At 42.3% G+C, this 24,905-nt stretch overlaps 1 protein-coding gene and 1 long non-coding RNA gene across 3 annotated transcripts in view; one reads left to right on the top strand and one right to left on the bottom strand.

The window, feature by feature from the left end:
- LOC142160341 (uncharacterized) overlaps positions 1-9,645 on the top strand; it is a 41,834-nt gene extending 32,189 nt beyond the window's left edge. The window contains exons 3-4 of the long non-coding RNA XR_012693168.1: positions 8,069-8,191; positions 9,602-9,645. This is a non-coding gene — a long non-coding RNA (uncharacterized LOC142160341). The remainder of the gene's footprint in view (positions 1-8,068; positions 8,192-9,601) is intronic.
- LOC142161440 (uncharacterized) overlaps positions 1-24,905 on the bottom strand; it is a 174,611-nt gene that overhangs the window by 83,363 nt on the left and 66,343 nt on the right. The window lies entirely within an intron of this gene.

A 24,905-nucleotide genomic window follows, 5' to 3' on the forward strand; every position in this document is an offset into this window, starting at 1 on the left:
AGATTATGAATTCATTTATTTAATGCATGTAATTTGTTGAAGAAGACTTAACTTCCTGTATTTTTGTGATATTACTCTTGATTTTGCTACACATTATACAGGACCCACATCTATGAAATCCTAGGTGTAATTTTATTCAATTTTATTCAATCTTAAAATATGCCGCTTCTCTATATATAAATTGAGGGGTGTGAGATATTATTTCTTTCAAGTTTGGATCTAATTAAAACTGGCGAATATTTTTAATGACTTTCTGTATACTTTTAAATTTAGAATGATATTGCGTAGTAAATGGAACATTATTCTCAGACCTTTTTGGCTCTCCTTTTACTTTAGGGACTAGAAGGGACTTTCTATCTATTTTTCCCCAGTTTTTCAACAATTTTATACAATTTCTCTTCCTTATACCCTTTGGATACAAAATGATTTTTCATTGGAAGCCTGCGTTTTAAAACACTCTGCTCACACTATCTTTAGCTTAATAGTAATTTTACATATGCATCCATTTGACTTAATTGCTATTTAAGGGAATTGCACAGAAAATACACAATTATCCTGAAGACATGGCCAGATTATCCAATAAGCTGGCAAGGTTTCAGTCTAGGGCATTATTTATTAAAATGACAAGTGTAGATTTCTAAAAGACAGGCACATTTAGATTGTTGTTGAGGGTGTTAATATTTTTTTTAGTCACAACATTACAGTTATTTCAATAGTTTATGTATCCTGAAATTAAATGTACCTGAGGGAAATTGTTGTGCGGTAAAGGGGGGGCATGCTCTTGGAGGTGTAAATGCGCTCTACACCCTGCACCAAATGACAAATGATGCAGGCCAATACCATGCTCTACAGGGGAATAAGGTGCAGAAATTACATGGGACCATCACCAGTGTCCCTAGCTTGCCTGCAGTGTTCTCTGATCTTGTCCTTCAGTCAACGCTTAAAGCCCTGCCACCTAGGTGAAATGTTCAAAGTGAATAATGTTGCAATGTATGCTTTAAAAAAAAAAGGTTAAGCTACTTGTACAGACATACATATACAGTACATGTATTGAGTCTAAAGGTCACACAGTAATCACAGAATGCTTCACAGCCATAAATTATTAAAAAAAGTTGTAATGTAAGCCTGCTAATGTTAACAGTCCTATATTTATGAAAGGTGTCGATCTTGATCTTCCCATGCCTTGACCAACTTTTCTTTTTTACAATATTAGAAGAAGTGCACTATGTATGCAGAACAAAATATAATTATAAAAAACAAATTGTGCGCTTACCATTTCTTGATCTCAGTCACAGACCTCCTAATTGGAGCCACAGCATTGATCTGCACCATTATGCCCCATCTAAATGCATTGTTTAGCTGGGGCAGATAGCTGCCGGTTGGTATTATGCAGCCTATCCACCACCAACTCAAAGAGTACTTTCACCACATGTTGGGCAAAATTGAGCTGCCTACGCTTTGTGGAGAAGGAAGATTGGCTTTGGCTCCCTGTGTTTTTCTTCAGTGTCACGAACGTCTGTATTTCTCAATCCATTTTGGGACACTTGGGTCTAGCTGGAGCAGGAGTGAAACGGAACTTATGGGCAGTATAGGAGATTTAGGACCTGAGTACTGAACTGGATTCCGGCGTAATAACTGACTGGAACTGTTTGTGGGAACTCAATCCCGGCTCCTGCACAGGACTGGAACCCACTAATAAGAACTCAGATGGGAAACACGTAGAAAGCTCAAAACAGAACGAACTGGAACTGGAGACAGGAGCTAGGAATTAAGAACCGTGACACGGAATGGCAAACTCAGGACTGCGTGGCAGCAACAGACCTAGAATCCACAGACAGATACACGGAACTGGAAATAAGTCCTAGAGACTCAGAACCAGCTATAGCAACAGAACAGATGATACTGGTAAAGTCACTCGTACTGCAGAATAGATACAGGATGGTGCAAAGTTTTTACTGAGGTAAGCACTCTTGCTGAATGCAGAATATTGCAGGAAGATGGGCAGCTTGGAAGTGCAAAGTACTGGCAGAATGATAAACTCCGATTTCTGCAGGATGCTTGAAAGAAGATATGCACTTTAGAATGCTAGATACTTGCAAAGTGATATGTAGTTGTTAATGCAGGATGTACACAGAAGATGATCACTTTGTAACACACAGTCCATGTGATCACAGCTACTGAATTTAGTTGGTCTGGAATGATCACATGAGTGCATTCAAGATGGTCTTGCCCATGCAGCAGAACAAACAATACGTGTTGGTTTACAAATGTAGATGTGATGGACAGGAATGTTGCAGGCGACCAGGAGGGACCCAGGTAGCGTTGGGTGTGGTAAGTGTGGCTAAGTCCCCAATGTGTGACAGCATGTTTTCCAAGTGTCACTCACCGGACTGTGAGTGCCATTTCTCCTGTGTTCAGGAACCGTGGCCGTCCGCCATCCTGAGGGTCTGCGCATGTGCAGCCCTTATGAAACCTTCAGTACCTGTTGCTTTTAATTAATTGGATGATCAGGCAACCCTCCCTATTTAAACCACCTGTGATCATGACCTAGTTGCCTGATCTTGGAGTCTCATTCCCCATGAGCCTCTGAAGGTGTTCCTGTGTTTCCTCGTGTATTCAGCTCCAGCTGATTCCTGTCTACTACGATTGTGGTTTCCAGACCACTTCAACTCTCCTGTGTTCATCGTGTATGCACTTAGCTGATTCCTATCTGCTACTGCTGTCGGATCTCAGACCGTCTCAACTCTCCTGTGTTCATCATGTCTGCACTCAGCTGATTCCTATCTGCTACTGCTGCTGGATTCCAGACCGCCTCAACTCTCCTGTGTTCAGCATGTCTGCTCTCCGCTGCCTCCGTTACTACTGCCGGGTTACAGACCGTCTCAACTCTCCTGTGTTCATCGTGTCAGCTCTCCACTGAATCCTATCTGCTACTGCTGCCGGATTCCAGACCGTCTCTACTCTCCTGTGTTCAGCGTGTCTCCCCTCCGCTGCCTTCGCTACTACTGCCGGATTCCAGACCGCCTCTACTCTCCTGTGTTCAGCGTGTCTCCCCTCCGCTGCCTCCGCTACTACTGCCGGATACCAGACAGCCTCAACTCTCCCCTGTTCATCATGTTTCCAGTTTTACTTACTACTGCTTCCTGAGTATTGCTCCTTTGATTAACGGTTACCTTTCGTGCGCTGCACCAACCTGATTACCGCTTCCATCCTCCAGTGGTCTCTCCTCCTGCCGGCGTTCAGCCGTTCAGGTATCCCTGCACTTCTCCTTGACAGCCTGCTCTCCTGAACCGCGGTATGCATACTTTCCATTGACTTTGCTATTGTATTGCATATCCGTCTGGACTGTGTTGTGTTCATCTCCGGAGTCTTCCATCTACTGAAGCTATTGTTACTATTGACTTTGTTTCCTATTACCTGGATCTCTATAGTGACTTTGTATACTTCAAGCAGCGCTTGTCAGTTATTATTGTATTGTGGTTATCATCGTGGGATCAAGTTCCGTGTGCCCCCCGTGTATCCTCTGTATTCCATTCATCTCCTCGTGCCCCTCCTCACATATATATAGCAGTGGTACAACTTGCTGAACGCAGACCACTGACTCCTGTTTCCCATTGGCACCAGTTTCAAGTATCCTCTCACATAAGCAGTGGTACAACTTGCTGTACGCAGACCACTGACTTCCCCGTTACCTACTTGCACCTGGAACCCATTCCTTCACTATAGACAGTGGTACAACTTGCTATACGCAGACCACTGACTTTCACTACCTCCTCTCTACTCCTGGACATTCCCCCTTACTATAGCAGTGGTACAACTTGCTGTACGCAGACCACTGACTCTCCTCACGTTTACTTGTCCATCTGGTTCCTCGTGTTCATACATCTAAGTCATTACCAGTTGCTGCTAGTCATAGACTTTCCTTGAGCATTCTCTCACCATCTGCTGATTCTCCTGTTCCGTTGTCACCCTGCTACCAGAGGACCATAGTACCAGCTATATTACTCTGGTAAGAACATCATCTGCTGATATCCTGGGCAAAGACTCCTAGTGCCCGTGACACCAAGTCAAATTTAATATCAACACCAATATCAATAGCAATTGTTACGATAATGTATCTGCCTTCTGGGTCGATCCTAAGAGGATATTCAACTCAGCGCAATGTGTATCTGGTGGAGTTCATGGAGAACCACATTGACTGAAAACTGACTGAATCTTTCTTACCATAATAGGCTGTGGTTGAAGTGGGGGTGTATACGGTGGTATGCCATACCACCACTTCTCCCACTGCCTTCAAAGTAAAACTATCAAATTCCATTCGCTTACATTCCCATTCCATTTTCCCTACCGCCACTTGTCACTTCGCCCTGTGTAAATATGTGCATTCGAACATTGAGGCAATGTTCAGCAGCACCGCGTGCTGAATTAAATATCCCCCCTGGGGGTAAATGTTTTAACATGCGGGTTCTTCAGCACCCACTAGTTCAGCGTCTTCGGCGATTAAATTTAAAGCGGTGCTGCATTGTAAAGGGAAGTTTCCCTTTACAATGCAGTGCCGCTTTAAATTTAATCGCCGAAGACGCTGATCTCGCAGGTGTTGAAGAACCTGCATGTTAATACATTTACCCCCTGGAGTCTATTAAAGAGACAGATCAGGTTGGACACACCATTGCGCTTAAATGAGTGGGAAGCGTACAATATTTTTTAAGAATCTTGTGGGGGAAAGTGAATGGTAGTTTGCATTCTTATAATGTGTTTCCTGTAAAAGAATGTTATCACCATGTAATTTGTGAAACGTAAAGTATAGTAACAACCTTTTGTGAGGGTAATTTAACCCTTTGGTGTTAATAGAGAGACATTTGAAAGGCATAGTTATTGTTAAATAGTTTTAGATGTAGAAGTGCTTGTTGAAGTCCTCTCTGCCAAGGAAGAGGGAGGGGGGTTTGATAGAGCAGTGAGAGAGATCCCCTGCAATGAGGGCAAGAGCTTAGGTTTTAAAATAGTCTTGTAGAAAACAAAAATATAAGAGTGTGGGCTCAGGTCTGGGAGTGAGTTTTGTCGCAAAGTATAATTGGCCTAGGTAGTAAGTATCATTGCGGGGTTGGTGGCAAAGTGACATTGTATACCACCCACATAAAGATGATCTACCATATGGAGATAAACATAGATTTAGTGTATGGTGAAAGTCTTTACTTTCTCTTGGATCACAGATTACATGTTGCTTGTTACCCACTAATATGATAAGCTTGTTGTTGAGTTCAAGTCCTGATACATCTGAAGCGTCTCTCCTTCAATTAGTATGTACTGTAATGTTGATTTCTGTATGTTGAAGTAATCTTGTCCTTCTCAGTAAAGGAAAGTAGTTTTATGATAATGTCTCTCAGAGGTTTTTGATCTTTTGGTTTGGGGCGAACAGTTCTGTGGGCCATTTCTATCTGTATTTGTAGGTCCTTATGATCTCAGAGTAAGGTAGAGAAAAGACAAACAAGAAAAGGTATTACCTAAGGATAATTTCTCCATACTCATTTTCCTGGACCTCTTTGCTGCTTTTTAAACTGTTGATCACTCTCTTCTCCTACACACCCTTTACTCCATTGGCCTTTGGGACACGGTTCTTTCCTGGTTCACTTCCTACCTATTGAACTGCTCCTTTAGTGTTTCCACCTCTGGCACATCCTCCCCTCCACTCCCACTATCTGTAGGGTTCCCACAAGGCCCTGTTCTTGGCCCTTTACTTTTTTAATTGTACACTTCTTCTCTTGGGGCATTAATTCGCTCATTTGGCCTCCAATACCACCTCTACGCTGATGACACCCAAATCCTTATCTGTTCCCCTGACCTCTCTCCTTCTATACTATCTCATGCTACCAACTGTATTTCTGTCTTAATGCTACCTAAAGCTCAAAATGTCCAGAACTGAGCTTATTATCTTCCCTCCTGCAAGAGTCTACACCTGCCCTCAAATCTCCCTCACTGTCAATAACACCACTATTTCCTCAGTCTCCCAAGACCGTTGCCTTTGTGTCACACTTAATACCGCCCTCTGCTTTACTCCTCACATCTAGACTCTCTACCAGTTCTGTCGACTCCACCTTAAAAACATTGCTAGAATACGTCCTTTTCTTACTCAACATGCTACCAAAACTCTTATCCATTCTCTCATCATCTCCCAACTTGACTATTGCAACCCCCTGCTATCTGGCATTCCTGACATCCATATATCCACAAGTCAATCCATCCTAAATGCTGCTGCAAGACTGATCTTCCTCTCTCACCACTCCATATCTGCTGCACCACTTTGCAAATCCCTACACTGGCTCCCTGTGTCCTCCAGAATCAAATTCAAATTACTCACCCTTACATACAAAGCCTTCAACAACACTACCCCTGCATACATCTCAAATCTCATATCAAAACACTCTCCCTCCCGCCCTCTTAGATCTACCTCTGACCTGCGCTTTTTTCTCGTCTCTGGTAACCACCTCTCACTCCAGCCTACAAGACTTCTCCCATGCTGCTCCACACTTATGGAATGTCATACGATGCTCAATCAGACTTTCCCACAGCCTTCAAATCTTTAGATGCTCTTTGGAAACCCATCTCTTTTTTAGAGGTGACCTTATCATCAATAACACAATTCACACTAATGCACCCTCACAACTATCCCAATCTCCACTCTGAGACATATTTCCTCCTCTCTAATTAGCAGGGTTCTTCATACCCTTTATTTTTCTTGCTGCATTTGTTTTGTCTGTCTTGCATGTCCCTGTTTTATGTATGTACTGTCTTCCCTACTGTACGGCACTGCGGAGTACTGTGGCGCCTTACAAATCTACAATAATAATAATAAGGCTCAAATTTTAAAGCTCATTTCGCTTGGGAATATAACGAACACATATGTTATTCCGTCTTTCCTGGTTCTCAAGATCTTAATTTCTTTTGTCATAGAAATCAAATTCTATGTGAGGAAAATCCATATCCCTATTAGGCTCTATTTGAAATTGTAACAAGGACTTTGCCCTATGTTCCAGCTCAGTAGTGCTTTTAGCAATAGAAGTAAGATTGGTTTTAAGATATTAATTTCTGGAGATCTGAAACAAATGTACCTAGCCAATACATTAGTAGTCCCAGAAGAACAAGGATGTCACATTTTGTAGTTGGAATTCCCTCAGAGCTGCCATCTTGGTCTTTGCGGCAAAAGGGAGATAGGTGAAATAGGTGTTGAAGTCTGTCTATCTATCTGAGAAACATGTTGTCTGATCTAAGAGTTCACACCTGTCATCTTTGGTTGATGATTATACATGATGACTATAATAGAAAGAGAGAGTAGTATAAATTGCTCAGGTAAGTTGTAATCCTCTTGCTGTGAAACAAGAGATCTGAGGGGTGGATGATAAGGAATTATTCCAGAATCATAAGCAGCTTCAGAAGAGTTTCAATTTGTTTGGTATTTGTAAAGCATAGAGTACTAATGTTGTAGACAGTTGGTCACTAGTGGGCAGTCAAGTATCTGGAGGAATATCAATAGTGATAACAGATAATGTATCAGACAGTGCTAAATTGCATTCATAGGCCAGCAAAAGGTATAAGTAAGCACACTGGATTTGAAAGAAAATGAGTTCCATTTGTATTCCAAATGTTTGCAGGTTTTTAAATTAGGGATAATCACTGGTGTATAATGCCATACAGATAAACCAACAGGTCCTGTTATAATTGGTAATCTGGTTTGAGAACCGTAGGTCAAGAGCATGGCTGTATGCTGAGTACAGATTGATAGAAAATGTGCATAGGTGGTTTGGCTTAACTGCACGTGGCTGTCACCCATGTTTAGGTGGTATTGTGTCCCTTATCCCAGTAAATAATCTGTATAATTATCTATGTAGTGTATGGACAGAAAGATGTAAAGTGCTGCCACTCAGACAGCCAACTGGGGAGTATCTAGTTGGTTTGCATGTTGGTAGTAAGCTGCTTCCGGGCATCAGTTGCCACTTCCTGGAGCAACAGATCTTGTGGGAACTGGCTTCCAGAGGTACCTCAGTGAGTTTGAATTGCCTCAATGTTCCAATAGATTGGTGTGCTGCGCAAGATTATGAACTGCCGCAAGAGTGTGACCACCAATGGGGAGCTGGCACTGAGGACTCCTAGCTGTGGAAGGTAAATCGCTTCAGTCAATCGGTGGTCCAAAACAAAGGTCAGTGCCATTTAACGAGTTAGGTTAGTAACTTATGAGAGGACAATCAGGGGAGAGTAGGTGGTCAAGAACAAGATATGCTGAGGTTGCTGTGTGGAGTAGGCTCAAGTACGGAGCTCCATGTAAACTAGGTCCCCAATGTAGGGAGAGGGGTCTTTTTGCTCCTGGGTGTCTCAATTTCAGTCAGAATTTTGGAGAAAATCTTCAATTAAGGATGGGATGTCTCAGATACATCTGGATAAATAGTTAAAAAATGCAGAAGATGTGAAGCTTTGCAACTACTCAAGATACCCTCCAAGCCACACACCCCAAATCCCAAATGTTTTAATACTAATTTTAGGTTTCCCCAGTCAACCCTATGATAGGCCTTTTTTACATCCCAAAGGAAGGAGATGAAAAGACCTATTAGTAGCCAAGGAAATCTGGATGAAGTCTATAAACTTTCTGATGAAATCAGATACCTCTTGCCCATTCATGAATGACTACCACCACATTTGTGTCAACTAGAACTGGAAGAATTTCAGGAAGGTGGGATGCCAATAGTGTTAATGTTTTCATTTATAAGGATATACACCGATCAGCCGTGATATTAAAACCACTGACAAGTGAAGGGAATAACATTGATTATCTCATTACAATGGCACCTGTCAAGGGGTAGGATATGTTAGGCAACAAGTGAATAGTCAGTTCTTGAAGTTGATGTGTTAGAAGCAGGAAAAATGGGCAAGCTTAAGGATTTGAGCAACTTTGACAAGGGCCAAATTGTGATGGCAGGTCTTGTGGGGAGTTCCCTGGTATGCTTAGTATTTACCAAAGTGGTCCAAGAAAGGAGAACTGGTGAACGGAAACAGGGTTATGGGTGCCCAAGGCTCATCAATGCGTGCGGGGAGTGAAGGCTAACCCATCTGGTCTAATCGCACAGAAGAGCTACTGTAGCACAATTGCTGAAAAGGTGGCTATAATAGAAAGGAGAGAGAGAATATGTCCTTATTTAAGATGGCCAATGTTTCTTTTATTAGATCATGGCTATAATTATATTTACAAATAGTCAGTGCCCTTATCAAAGATGGCCACATGTTTATTTAATACTATATGTATTCCATAGCAATGGACCGTATAAGCAATAAAGTAAAATAAAGTAATAATAGAAATAACTATTTATGCAATATATAATTGAGTTAAAATACAAATACATACTATCCTCATCCATTTGCATATAAAAGATTAAATGATCTCTTCATTAAGTTAAGTTCATGTATCCGTTTTAGATTGTTCTGGCTCTGTATTACCTCCTCTAAGATTCTGTGGTACAAACTCAATCCCCTTAATGATGAAGGCAATGTAATTTTTAATGTTATACATGTGTTCTTGTTTTCAAATATTCACATTATTTTGGTTTTTCCTATATAGGTTAAATTGCACCCACATCTGACCATATACATGTGGAATTGCAGGTAATTTGACTTTTTACACTACGTTCCTTATTTTCATAACCATAATGATAGTACTTTGGACCATAAATGTGCAGTTGTTTACAATGTTGATAGTGATAGCAGTCCTTTCTTGGCATTATTAGGCACCATTCTGTAAATTGGTATGTTTGTATGTTGTTTCTGTAGTCACATTTTTAAGAAAGTAGGGGTTATCTTTGATTTTAGATAATTCTCCTATAAAGAGGTTTACTAGTTAATTGTGAACCCAAAATTGGGCCACTTAACAGAATATCCACTGAGTTTTAAGAATATTTTTCTTTTTTAATAGTTATTGTTGTATCTGGTAATGAAGGCACATTTAGTAACATCAGTGTGCTTTGAAAATGCTGTCCTGTTGTTCTCTAGTAGATCTTTTCCATCTATCTGGAATGCTTTATTGAAACTTCCTGCAACAAGGTTCTTTATATCCTCTTTCACGATTTCACCACACTTTGTTGTTGCAGAAAGTATTGATCCCAGAGCTGGATTAAGGCTCTGGGGGGCCTGGTAAGATGGATGTTGGTGAGCGCTCCCTGGTATATGTAGAGTGTAATGGGTATTGCTGCACAGGGGGAATGGGATAGGTAAGGGTAGTTCCAGCCCTTACAAAGATTTATACAATAATAACGGTGTCCCCTTGGCGCATATGTAAAAATCGTGCCGAAGGATTTATTCCAAATCTGGGGGGCCTGGGGCACTTTAGACATGGGGCCCCTAAAGTGTACTATGGCTATAATTTTAGATAAATACACAGACAATACTGTGTGCACTACTGTTAGGTGCAGGCACCTCCCCCTTCATGAGTAGAGCAATGTGAAGTGGGACATACCTCCCAACTGTCCCGGTAGTCGGGACAAAGTCTTGACTGAGTGGGTCAGTCCCCAAACTCAGGACTGCCCCACCAGAATCAGGACAGTTGGCAGAATGTCCTGCTCTCTCCTGCCTGTTCTTCCCGCTTTCAATACTTGTTGCTGCCGCTTGGGTCCTAAGCTCAGTTGTGCTTGTCTGGATCCTGGAATGTTGGTTCCCTGTTTGGAAATAGAATAGGTACATGACATATAGAAATATCAGCAATGCTTGAACATAGTAGGCCTCCCTGCCTCTATGCAGTTCGACATCAAATGAAAACAATTCATGTTTTATTATTAGTGCCCCTTTCCTGTAAGCAGCCCGACTGTAAAATAATTTTATTCACCTTTAATAAAAAGACCCATTGCCTCCAAACAACCCCAACATTAAATTAATAGTAATCACATTTATTAAATAAACCAATTTCCTACCATACATTAAAAAACTTGCATTCACTTTTAAGAAATAACAATCCTTTTTCCAAAACTCTGCCACACATTTAATTAATAGCGCCCAAACCACCCCAACATTAAATTAATTCTGCACCAACCCCACTACTAAATTAAATTGCCCCACCATCACCCCACAAACAAAATAACACCCATTAATTAGCCACTACCTACCTCACACATTACATTGCCACAAACCCATTGTGCCCTCACACATTATACTGCCACAAGCCCCCTGCTGCCCTAACCCACATTATACTGCCACAAGCCCCCTGCTGCCCTCACACACATTATACTGCCACAAGCTCCCTGCTGCCCTCACACACATTATACTGCCACAAGCCCCCTGCTGCCCTCACACACAGACTGACACAAGCCCCCTTCTACCCTCAAACACATTATACTGCCAGAAGCTCCCTGCTGCCCTCACACACATTATACTGCCACAAGCCCCCTGCTGCCCTCACACACATTATACTGCCACAAGCCCCCTGCTGCCCTCACACACATTATACTGCCACAAGCCCCTTCTGCCCTCACACACATTATACTGCCACAAGCCCCCTGCTGCCCTTACACACATTATACTACCACAAGCACCTTGCTACCCTCACACATAGACTGACACAAGCCCCCTGCTGCCCTCACACACATTAGACTGACAGAAGCCCCCTTCTGCCCTCACACACATTATACTGCCACAAGCCCCCTGCTACCCTCACACACATTATATTACCACAAGCACCTTGCTACCCTCACACATAGACAGACACAAGCCCCCTGCTGCCCTCACACACATTAGACTGACACAAGCCCCCTTCTGCCCTCACACACATTAGACTGCCACAAGACCCCATGTCAAAACACACACACACACTTACCTTGCTCTCTGCTGCATCACTCCGCGCTGCTCAGACAGTAAGTGAAATGAGCACTTCCTGTCTGAGGCCATTCAGCAACAGGCAGCCTCACGATTGGCTGCCTGTTGCTGCCACTGACCACCAATGATGTTTTTATTAACTTTCTTTTTCACCACCCCTCCCCTGGGGTGGTGAAAAAGAAAGTTAATAAAAACATAAGGCACACCAGGCAGGGCAGGGGTTTACATCGCCGACCTGTTTCTGCTGCACTTGCAGCAGCTACTCTCCTCCCAGGTGGCGGGGGGCCCTCAGAGAGAGGGGGGCCCGGGGCACATGCCCCCTGTGCCCCCCCCTTAATACGGCTATGATTGATCCTCAAATCAGAAGTAGTTGTGACGTAATATATAATTTATTCATCTAGTATAAATTCTCTTTTTTCCACTGGTAACTGTTCATCTTTAGACTATTTCTAACTGAATTCAGACCTCTATTATGTGGTATGGATGTATATAATGTCTGGACATCTACAGTTACCAAAGATTTATTCAATCTTAAAATATGCCGCTTCTCTATATATAAATTGAGGGGTGTGAGATATTATTTCTTTCAAGTTTGGATCTAATTAAAACTGGCGAATATTTTTAATGACTTTCTGTATACTTTTAAATTTAGAATGATATTGCGTAGTAAATGGAACATTATTCTCAGACCTTTTTGGCTCTCCTTTTACTTTAGGGACTAGAAGGGACTTTCTATCTATTTTTCCCCAGTTTTTCAACAATTTTTATACAATTTCTCTTCCTTATACCCTTTGGATACAAAATGATTTTTCATTGGAAGCCTGCGTTTTAAAACACTCTGCTCACACTATCTTTAGCTTAATAGTAATTTTACATATGCATCCATTTGACTTAATTGCTATTTAAGGGAATTGCACAGAAAATACACAATTATCCTGAAGACATGGCCAGATTATCCAATAAGCTGGCAAGGTTTCAGTCTAGGGCATTATTTATTAAAATGACAAGTGTAGATTTCTAAAAGACAGGCACATTTAGATTGTTGTTGAGGGTGTTAATATTTTTTTTAGTCACAACATTACAGTTATTTCAATAGTTTATGTATCCTGAAATTAAATGTACCTGAGGGAAATTGTTGTGCGGTAAAGGGGGGGCATGCTCTTGGAGGTGTAAATGCGCTCTACACCCTGCACCAACTGACAAATGATGCAGGCCAATACCATGCTCTACAGGGGAATAAGGTGCAGAAATTACATGGGACCATCACCAGTGTCCCTAGCTTGCCTGCAGTGTTCTCTGATCTTGTCCTTCAGTCAACGCTTAAAGCCCTGCCACCTAGGTGAAATGTTCAAAGTGAATAATGTTGCAATGTATGCTTTAAAAAAAAAAGGTTAAGCTACTTGTACAGACATACATATACAGTACATGTATTGAGTCTAAAGGTCACACAGTAATCACAGAATGCTTCACAGCCATAAATTATTAAAAAAAGTTGTAATGTAAGCCTGCTAATGTTAACAGTCCTATATTTATGAAAGGTGTCGATCTTGATCTTCCCATGCCTTGACCAACTTTTCTTTTTTACAATATTAGAAGAAGTGCACTATGTATGCAGAACAAAATATAATTATAAAAAACAAATTGTGCGCTTACCATTTCTTGATCTCAGTCACAGACCTCCTAATTGGAGCCACAGCATTGATCTGCACCATTATGCCCCATCTAAATGCATTGTTTAGCTGGGGCAGATAGCTGCCGGTTGGTATTATGCAGCCTATCCACCACCAACTCAAAGAGTACTTTCACCACATGTTGGGCAAAATTGAGCTGCCTACCTTTGTGGAGAAGGAAGATTGGCTTTGGCTCCCTGTGTTTTTCTTCAGTGTCACGAACGTCTGTATTTCTCAATCCATTTTGGGACACTTGGGTCTAGCTGGAGCAGGAGTGAAACGGAACTTATGGGCAGTATAGGAGATTTAGGACCTGAGTACTGAACTGGATTCCGGCGTAATAACTGACTGGAACTGTTTGTGGGAACTCAATCCCGGCTCCTGCACAGGACTGGAACCCACTAATAAGAACTCAGATGGGAAACACGTAGAAAGCTCAAAACAGAACGAACTGGAACTGGAGACAGGAGCTAGGAATTAAGAACCGTGACACGGAATGGCAAACTCAGGACTGCGTGGCAGCAACAGACCTAGAATCCACAGACAGATACACGGAACTGGAAATAAGTCCTAGAGACTCAGAACCAGCTATAGCAACAGAACAGATGATACTGGTAAAGTCACTCGTACTGCAGAATAGATACTGGATGGTGCAAAGTTCTTACTGAGGTAAGCACTCTTGCTGAATGCAGAATATTGCAGGAAGATGGGCAGCTTGGAAGTGCAAAGTACTGGCAGAATGATAAACTCCGATTTCTGCAGGATGCTTGAAAGAAGATATGCACTTTAGAATGCTAGATACTTGCAAAGTGATATGTAGTTGTTAATGCAGGATGTACACAGAAGATGATCACTTTGTAACACACAGTCCATGTGATCACAGCTACTGAATTTAGTTGGTCTGGAATGATCACATGAGTGCATTCAAGATGGTCTTGCCCATGCAGCAGAACAAACAATACGTGTTGGTTTACAAATGTAGATGTGATGGACAGGAATGTTGCAGGCGACCAGGAGGGACCCAGGTAGCGTTGGGTGTGGTAAGTGTGGCTAAGTCCCCAATGTGTGACAGCATGTTTTCCAAGTGTCACTCACCGGACTGTGAGTGCCATTTCTCCTGTGTTCAGGAACCGTGGCCGTCCGCCATCCTGAGGGTCTGCACATGTGCAGCCCTTATGAAACCTTCAGTACCTGTTGCTTTTAATTAATTGGATGATCAGTCAACCCTCCCTATTTAAACCACCTGTGATCATGACCTAGTTGCCTGATCTTGGAGTCTCATTCCCCATGAGCCTCTGAAGGTGTTCCTGTGTTTCCTCGTGTATTCAGCTCCAGCTGATTCCTGTCTACTACGATTGTGGTTTCCAGACCACTTCAACTCTCCTGTGTTCATCGTGTATGCACTTAGCTGATTCCTATCTGCTACTGCTGTCGGATCTCAGACCGTCTCAACTCTCCTGTGTTCATCATGTCTGCACTCAGCTGATTCCTATCTGCTACTGCTGCCGGATTCCAGACCGCCTCAACTCTCCTGTGTTCAGCATGTCTGCTCTCCGCTGCCTCCGTTACTACTGCCGGGTTCCAGACCGTCTCAACTCTCCTGTGTTCATCGTGTCAGCTCTCCACTGAATCCTATCTGCTACTGCTGCCGGATTCCAGACCGTCTCTACTCTCCTGTGTTCAGCGTGTCTCCCCTCCGCTGCCTTCGCTACTACTGCCGGATTCCAGACCGCCTCTACTCTCCTGTGTTCAGCGTGTCTCCCCTCCGCTGCCTCCGCTACTACTGCCGGATACCAGACAGCCTCAACTCTCCCCTGTTCATCATGTTTCCAGTTTTACTTACTACTGCTTCCTGAGTATTGCTCCTTTGATTAACGGTTACCTTTCGTGCGCTGCACCAACCTGATTACCGCTTCCATCCTCCAGTGGTCTCTCCTCCTGCCGGCGTTCAGCCGTTCAGGTATCCCTGCACTTCTCCTTGACAGCCTGCTCTCCTGAACCGCGGTATGCATACTTTCCATTGACTTTGCTATTGTATTGCATATCCGTCTGGACTGTGTTGTGTTCATCTCCGGAGTCTTCCATCTACTGAAGCTATTGTTACTATTGACTTTGTTTCCTATTACCTGGATCTCTATAGTGACTTTGTATACTTCAAGCAGCGCTTGTCAGTTATTATTGTATTGTGGTTATCATCGTGGGATCAAGTTCCGTGTGCCCCCCGTGTATCCTCTGTATTCCATTCATCTCCTCGTGCCCCTCCTCACATATATATAGCAGTGGTACAACTTGCTGAACGCAGACCACTGACTCCTGTTTCCCATTGGCACCAGTTTCAAGTATCCTCTCACATAAGCAGTGGTACAACTTGCTGTACGCAGACCACTGACTTCCCCGTTACCTACTTGCACCTGGAACCCATTCCTTCACTATAGACAGTGGTACAACTTGCTATACGCAGACCACTGACTTTCACTACCTCCTCTCTACTCCTGGACATTCCTCCTCACTATAGCAGTGGTACAACTTGCTGTACGCAGACCACTGACTCTCCTCACGTTTACTTGTCCATCTGGTTCCTCGTGTTCATACATCTAAGTCATTACCAGTTGCTGCTAGTCATAGACTTTCCTTGAGCATTCTCTCACCATCTGCTGATTCTCCTGTTCCGTTGTCACCCTGCTACCAGAGGACCATAGTACCAGCTATATTACTCTGGTAAGAACATCATCTGCTGATATCCTGGGCAAAGACTCCTAGTGCCCGTGACACCAAGTCAAATTTAATATCAACACTAATATCAATAGCAATTGTTACGATAATGTATCTGCCTTCTGGGTCGATCCTAAGAGGATATTCAACTCAGCGCAATGTGTATCTGGTGGAGTTCATGGAGAACCACATTGACTGAAAACTGACTGAATCTTTCTTACCATAATAGGCTGTGGTTGAAGTGGGGGTGTATACGGTGGTATGCCATACCACCACTTCTCCCACTGCCTTCAAAGTAAAACTATCAAATTCCATTCGCTTACATTCCCATTCCATTTTCCCTACCGCCACTTGTCACTTCGCCCTGTGTAAATATGTGCATTCGAACATTGAGGCAATGTTCAGCAGCACCGCGTGCTGAATTAAATATCCCCCCTGGGGGTAAATGTTTTAACATGCGGGTTCTTCAGCACCCACTAGTTCAGCGTCTTCGGCGATTAAATTTAAAGCGGTGCTGCATTGTAAAGGGAAGTTTCCCTTTACAATGCAGTGCCGCTTTAAATTTAATCGCCGAAGACGCTGATCTCGCAGGTGTTGAAGAACCTGCATGTTAATACATTTACCCCCTGGAGTCTATTAAAGAGACAGATCAGGTTGGACACACCATTGCGCTTAAATGAGTGGGAAGCGTACAATATTTTTTAAGAATCTTGTGGGGGAAAGTGAATGGTAGTTTGCATTCTTATAATGTGTTTCCTGTAAAAGAATGTTATCACCATGTAATTTGTGAAACGTAAAGTATAGTAACAACCTTTTGTGAGGGTAATTTAACCCTTTGGTGTTAATAGAGAGACATTTGAAAGGCATAGTTATTGTTAAATAGTTTTAGATGTAGAAGTGCTTGTTGAAGTCCTCTCTGCCAAGGAAGAGGGAGGGGGGTTGGATAGGGCAGTAAGAGAGATCCCCTGCAATGAGGGCAAGAGCTTAGGTTTTAAAATAGTCTTGTAGAAAACAAAAATATAAGAGTGTGGGCTCAGGTCTGGGAGTGAGTTTTGTCGCAAAGTATAATTGGCCTAGGTAGTAAGTATCATTGCGGGGTTGGTGGCAAAGTGACATTGTATACCACCCACATAGAGATGATCTACCATATGGAGATAAACATAGATTTAGTGTATGGTGAAAGTCTTTACTTTCTCTTGGATCACAGATTACATGTTGCTTGTTACCCACTAATATGATAAGCTTGTTGTTGAGTTCAAGTCCTGATACATCTGAAGCGTCTCTCCTTCAATTAGTATGTACTGTAATGTTGATTTCTGTATGTTGAAGTAATCTTGTCCTTCACAGTAAAGGAAAGTAGTTTTATGATAATGTCTCTCAGAGGTTTTTGATCTTTTGGTTTGGGGCGAACAGTTCTGTGGGCCATTTCTATCTGTATTTGTAGGTCCTTATGATCTCAGAGTAAGGTAGAGAAAAGACAAACAAGAAAAGGTATTACCTAAGGATAATTTCTCCATACTCATTTTCCTGGACCTCTTTGCTGCTTTTTAAACTGTTGATCACTCTCTTCTCCTACACACCCTTTACTCCATTGGCCTTTGGGACACAGTTCTTTCCTGGTTCACTTCCTACCTATTGAACTGCTCCTTTAGTGTTTCCACCTCTGGCACATCCTCCCCTCCACTCCCACTATCTGTAGGGTTCCCACAAGGCCCTGTTCTTGGCCCTTTACTTTTTTAATTGTACACTTCTTCTCTTGGGGCATTAATTCGCTCATTTGGCCTCCAATACCACCTCTACGCTGATGACACCCAAATCCTTATCTGTTCCCCTGACCTCTCTCCTTCTATACTATCTCATGCTACCAACTGTATTTCTGTCTTAATGCTACCTAAAGCTCAAAATGTCCAGAACTGAGCTTATTATCTTCCCTCCTGCAAGAGTCTACACCTGCCCTCAAATCTCCCTCACTGTCAATAACACCACTATTTCCTCAGTCTCCCAAGACCGTTGCCTTTGTGTCACACTTAATACCGCCCTCTGCTTTACTCCTCACATCTAGACTCTCTACCAGTTCTGTCGACTCCACCTTAAAAACATTGCTAGAATACGTCCTTTTCTTACTCAACATGCTACCAAAACTCTTATCCATTCTCTCATCATCTCCCAACTTGACTATTGCAACCCCCTGCTATCTGGCATTCCTGACATCCATATATCCACAAGTCAATCCATCCTAAATGCTGCTGCAAGACTGATCTTCCTCTCTCACCACTCCATATCTGCTGCACCACTTTGCAAATCCCTACACTGGCTCCCTGTGTCCTCCAGAATCAAATTCAAATTACTCACCCTTACATACAAAGCCTTCAACAACACTACCCCTGCATACATCTCAAATCTCATATCAAAACACTCTCCCTCCCGCCCTCTTAGATCTACCTCTGACCTGCGCTTTGTCTCGTCTCTGGTAACCACCTCTCACTCCAGCCTACAAGACTTCTCCCATGCTGCTCCACACTTATGGAATGTCATACGATGCTCAATCAGACTTTCCCACAGCCTTCAAATCTTTAGATGCTCTTTGGAAACCCATCTCTTTTTTAGAGGTGACCTTATCATCAATAACACAATTCACACTAATGCACCCTCACAACTATCCCAATCTCCACTCTGAGACATATTTCCTCCTCTCTAATTAGCAGGGTTCTTCATACCCTTTATTTTTCTTGCTGCATTTGTTTTGTCTGTCTTGCATGTCCCTGTTTTATGTATGTACTGTCTTCCCTACTGTACGGCACTGCGGAGTACTGTGGCGCCTTACAAATCTACAATAATAATAATAAGGCTCAAATTTTAAAGCTCATTTCGCTTGGGAATATAACGAACACATATGTTATTCCGTCTTTCCTGGTTCTCAAGATCTTAATTTCTTTTGTCATAGAAATCAAATTCTATGTGAGGAAAATCCATATCCCTATTAGGCTCTATTTGAAATTGTAACAAGGACTTTGCCCTATGTTCCAGCTCAGTAGTGCTTTTAGCAATAGAAGTAAGATTGGTTTTAAGATATTAATTTCTGGAGATCTGAAACAAATGTACCTAGCCAATACATTAGTAGTCCCAGAAGAACAAGGATGTCACATTTTGTAGTTGGAATTCCCTCAGAGCTGCCATCTTGGTCTTTGCGGCAAAAGGGAGATAGGTGAAATAGGTGTTGAAGTCTGTCTATCTATCTGAGAAACATGTTGTATGATCTAAGAGTTCACACCTGTCATCTTTGGTTGATGATTATACATGATGACTATAATAGAAAGAGAGAGTAGTATAAATTGCTCAGGTAAGTTGTAATCCTCTTGCTGTGAAACAAGAGATCTGAGGGGTGGATGATAAGGAATTATTCCAGAATCATAAGCAGCTTCAGAAGAGTTTCAATTTGTTTGGTATTTGTAAAGCATAGAGTACTAATGTTGTAGACAGTTGGTCACTAGTGGGCAGTCAAGTATCTGGAGGAATATCAATAGTGATAACAGATAATGTATCAGACAGTGCTAAATTGCATTCATAGGCCAGCAAAAGGTATAAGTAAGCACACTGGATTTGAAAGAAAATGAGTTCCATTTGTATTCCAAATGTTTGCAGGTTTTTAAATTAGGGATAATCACTGGTGTATAATGCCATACAGATAAACCAACAGGTCCTGTTATAATTGGTAATCTGGTTTGAGAACCGTAGGTCAAGAGCATGGCTGTATGCTGAGTACAGATTGATAGAAAATGTGCATAGGTGGTTTGGCTTAACTGCACGTGGCTGTCACCCATGTTTAGGTGGTATTGTGTCACTTATCCCAGTAAATAATCTGTATAATTATCTATGTAGTGTATGGACAGAAAGATGTAAAGTGCTGCCACTCAGACAGCCAACTGGGGAGTATCTAGTTGGTTTGCATGTTGGTAGTAAGCTGCTTCCGGGCATCAGTTGCCACTTCCTGGAGCAACAGATCTTGTGGGAACTGGCTTCCAGAGGTACCTCAGTGAGTTTGAATTGCCTCAATGTTCCAATAGATTGGTGTGCTGCGCAAGATTATGAACTGCCGCAAGAGTGTGACCACCAATGGGGAGCTGGCACTGAGGACTCCTAGCTGTGGAAGGTAAATCGCTTCAGTCAATCGGTGGTCCAAAACAAAGGTCAGTGCCATTTAACGAGTTAGGTTAGTAACTTATGAGAGGACAATCAGGGGAGAGTAGGTGGTCAAGAACAAGATATGCTGAGGTTGCTGTGTGGAGTAGGCTCAAGTACGGAGCTCCATGTAAACTAGGTCCCCAATGTAGGGAGAGGGGTCTTTTTGCTCCTGGGTGTCTCAATTTCAGTCAGAATTTTGGAGAAAATCTTCAATTAAGGATGGGATGTCTCAGATACATCTGGATAAATAGTTAAAAAATGCAGAAGATGTGAAGCTTTGCAACTACTCAAGATACCCTCCAAGCCACACACCCCAAATCCCAAATGCTTTAATACTAATTTTAGGTTTCCCCAGTCAACCCTATGATAGGCCTTTTCACATCCCAAAGGAAGGAGATGAAAAGACCTATTAGTAGCCAAGGAAATCTGGATGAAGTCTATAAACTTTCTGATGAAATCAGATACCTCTTGCCCATTCATGAATGACTACCACCACATTTGTGTCAACTAGAACTGGAAGAATTTCAGGAAGGTGGGATGCCAATAGTGTTAATGTTTTCATTTATAAGGATATACACCGATCAGCCGTGATATTAAAACCACTGACAAGTGAAGGGAATAACATTGATTATCTCATTACAATGGCACCTGTCAAGGGGTAGGATATGTTAGGCAACAAGTGAATAGTCAGTTCTTGAAGTTGATGTGTTAGAAGCAGGAAAAATGGGCAAGCTTAAGGATTTGAGCAACTTTGACAAGGGCCAAATTGTGATGGCAGGTCTTGTGGGGAGTTCCCTGGTATGCTTAGTATTTACCAAAGTGGTCCAAGAAAGGAGAACTGGTGAACGGAAACAGGGTTATGGGTGCCCAAGGCTCATCAATGCGTGCGGGGAGTGAAGGCTAACCCATCTGGTCTAATCGCACAGAAGAGCTACTGTAGCACAATTGCTGAAAAGGTGGCTATAATAGAAAGGAGAGAGAGAATATGTCCTTATTTAAGATGGCCAATGTTTCTTTTATTAGATCATGGCTATAATTATATTTACAAATAGTCAGTGCCCTTATCAAAGATGGCCACATGTTTATTTAATACTATATGTATTCCATAGCAATGGACCGTATAAGCAATAAAGTAAAATAAAGTAATAATAGAAATAACTATTTATGCAATATATAATTGAGTTAAAATACAAATACATACTATCCTCATCCATTTGCATATAAAAGATTAAATGATCTCTTCATTAAGTTAAGTTCATGTATCCGTTTTAGATTGTTCTGGCTCTGTATTACCTCCTCTAAGATTCTGTGGTACAAACTCAATCCCCTTAATGATGAAGGCAATGTAATTTTTAATGTTATACATGTGTTCTTGTTTTCAAATATTCACATTATTTTGGTTTTTCCTATATAGGTTAAATTGCACCCACATCTGACCATATACATGTGGAATTGCAGGTAATTTGACTTTTTACACTACGTTCCTTATTTTCATAACCATAATGATAGTACTTTGGACCATAAATGTGCAGTTGTTTACAATGTTGATAGTGATAGCAGTCCTTTCTTGGCATTATTAGGCACCATTCTGTAAATTGGTATGTTTGTATGTTGTTTCTGTAGTCACATTTTTAAGAAAGTAGGGGTTATCTTTGATTTTAGATAATTCTCCTATAAAGAGGTTTACTAGTTAATTGTGAACCCAAAATTGGGCCACTTAACAGAATATCCACTGAGTTTTAAGAATATTTTTCTTTTTTAATAGTTATTGTTGTATCTGGTAATGAAGGCACATTTAGTAACATCAATGTGCTTTGAAAATGCTGTCCTGTTGTTCTCTAGTAGATCTTTTCCATCTATCTGGAATGCTTTATTGAAACTTCCTGCAACAAGGTTCTTTATATCCTCTTTCACGATTTCACCACACTTTGTTGTTGCAGAAAGTATTGATCCCAGAGCTGGATTAAGGCTCTGGGGGGCCTGGTAAGATGGATGTTGGTGAGCGCTCCCTGGTATATGTAGAGTGTAATGGGTATTGCTGCACAGGGGGAATGGGATAGGTAAGGGTAGTTCCAGCCCTTACAAAGATGTATACAATAATAACGGTGTCCCCTTGGCGCATATGTAAAAATCGTGCCGAAGGATTTATTCCAAATCTGGGGGGCCTGGGGCACTTTAGACACGGGGCCCCTAAAGTGTACTATGGCTATAATTTTAGATAAATACACAGACAATACTGTGTGCACTACTGTTAGGTGCAGGCACCTCCCCCTTCATGAGTAGAGCAATGTGAAGTGGGACATACCTCCCAACTGTCTCGGTAGTCGGGACAAAGTCTTGACTGAGTGGGTCAGTCCCCAAACTCAGGACAGCCCCACCAGAATCAGGACAGTTGGCAGAATGTCCTGCTCTCTCCTGCCTGTTCTTCCCGCTTTCAATACTTGTTGCTGCCGCTTGGGTCCTAAGCTCAGTTGTGCTTGTCTGGATCCTGGAATGTTGGTTCCCTGTTTGGAAATAGAATAGGTACATGACATATAGAAATATCAGCAATGCTTGAACATAGTAGGCCTCCCTGCCTCTATGCAGTTCGACATCAAATGAAAACAATTCATGTTTTATTATTAGTGCCCCTTTCCTGTAAGCAGCCCGACTGTAAAATAATTTTATTCACCTTTAATAAAAAGACCCATTGCCTCCAAACAACCCCAACATTAAATTAATAGTAATCACATTTATTAAATAAACCAATTTCCTACCATACATTAAAAAACTTGCATTCACTTTTAAGAAATAACAATCCTTTTTCCAAAACTCTGCCACACATTTAATTAATAGCGCCCAAACCACCCCAACATTAAATTAATTCTGCACCAACCCCACTACTAAATTAAATTGCCCCACCATCACCCCACAAACAAAATAACACCCATTAATTAGCCACTACCTACCTCACACATTACATTGCCACAAACCCATTGTGCCCTCACACATTATACTGCCACAAGCCCCCTGCTGCCCTAACCCACATTATACTGCCACAAGCCCCCTGCTGCCCTCACACACATTATACTGCCACAAGCTCCCTGCTGCCCTCACACACATTATACTGCCACAAGCCCCCTGCTGCCCTCACACACAGACTGACACAAGCCCCCTTCTACCCTCACACACATTATACTGCCAGAAGCTCCCAGCTGCCCTCACACACATTATACTGCCACAAGCCCCCTGCTGCCCTCACACACATTATACTGCCACAAGCCCCCTGCTGCCCTCACACACATTATACTGCCACAAGCCCCTTCTGCCCTCACACACATTATACTGCCACAAGCCCCCTGCTGCCCTCACACACATTATACTACCACAAGCACCTTGCTACCCTCACACATAGACTGACACAAGCCCCCTGCTGCCCTCACACACATTAGACTGACAGAAGCCCCCTTCTGCCCTCACACACATTATACTGCCACAAGCCCCCTGCTGCCCTCACACACATTATATTACCACAAGCACCTTGCTACCCTCACACATAGACAGACACAAGCCCCCTGCTGCCCTCACACACATTAGACTGACACAAGCCCCCTTCTGCCCTCACACACATTAGACTGCCACAAGACCCCATGTCAAAACACACACACACACTTACCTTGCTCTCTGCTGCATCACTCCGCGCTGCTCAGACAGTAAGTGAAATGAGCACTTCCTGTCTGAGGCCATTCAGCAACAGGCAGCCTCACAATTGGCTGCCTGTTGCTGCCACTGACCACCAATGATGTTTTTATTAACTTTCTTTTTCACCACCCCTCCCCTGGGGTGGTGAAAAAGAAAGTTAATAAAAACATAAGGCACACCAGGCAGGGCAGGGGTTTACATCGCCGACCTGTTTCTGCTGCACTTGCAGCAGCTACTCTCCTCCCAGGTGGCGGGGGGCCCTCAGAGAGAGGGGGGCCCGGGGCACATGCCCCCTGTGCCCCCCCCTTAATACGGCTATGATTGATCCTCAAATCAGAAGTAGTTGTGACGTAATATATAATTTATTCATCTAGTATAAATTCTCTTTTTTCCACTGGTAACTGTTCATCTTTAGACTATTTCTAACTGAATTCAGACCTCTATTATGTGGTATGGATGTATATAATGTCTGGACATCTACAGTTACCAAAACATAACCTTCTTTCTATTGAATTCCATACAATAATTGTAAAACTGCAGTGGGTTCTTTTAGATAGGACATCAACTTTGTTTTCTACTTAATTGTTTCTTTTCTGGGCTTTATGTAAATTTATGTATGGATAAATTCTTCCAAAAAAAATAGTTTGGCTACTAAACTATAGCTAATCCTCTGTATAGTATAATGTGTAACAGTGCCTGTGATGTGGGTAGTAGCTTAGAGAAACCTGTGATTTATGATCATTTGGTATTTGAAAGTCTGCTAAGATTCATCCAAAGGGTCATGAATGCATAAACAATTGCATCTTTTTTAACAAAGAG

Source organism: Mixophyes fleayi, chromosome 6 (genome assembly GCF_038048845.1).
Source record: "Mixophyes fleayi isolate aMixFle1 chromosome 6, aMixFle1.hap1, whole genome shotgun sequence".
NCBI lineage: Eukaryota > Metazoa > Chordata > Amphibia > Anura > Limnodynastidae > Mixophyes > Mixophyes fleayi.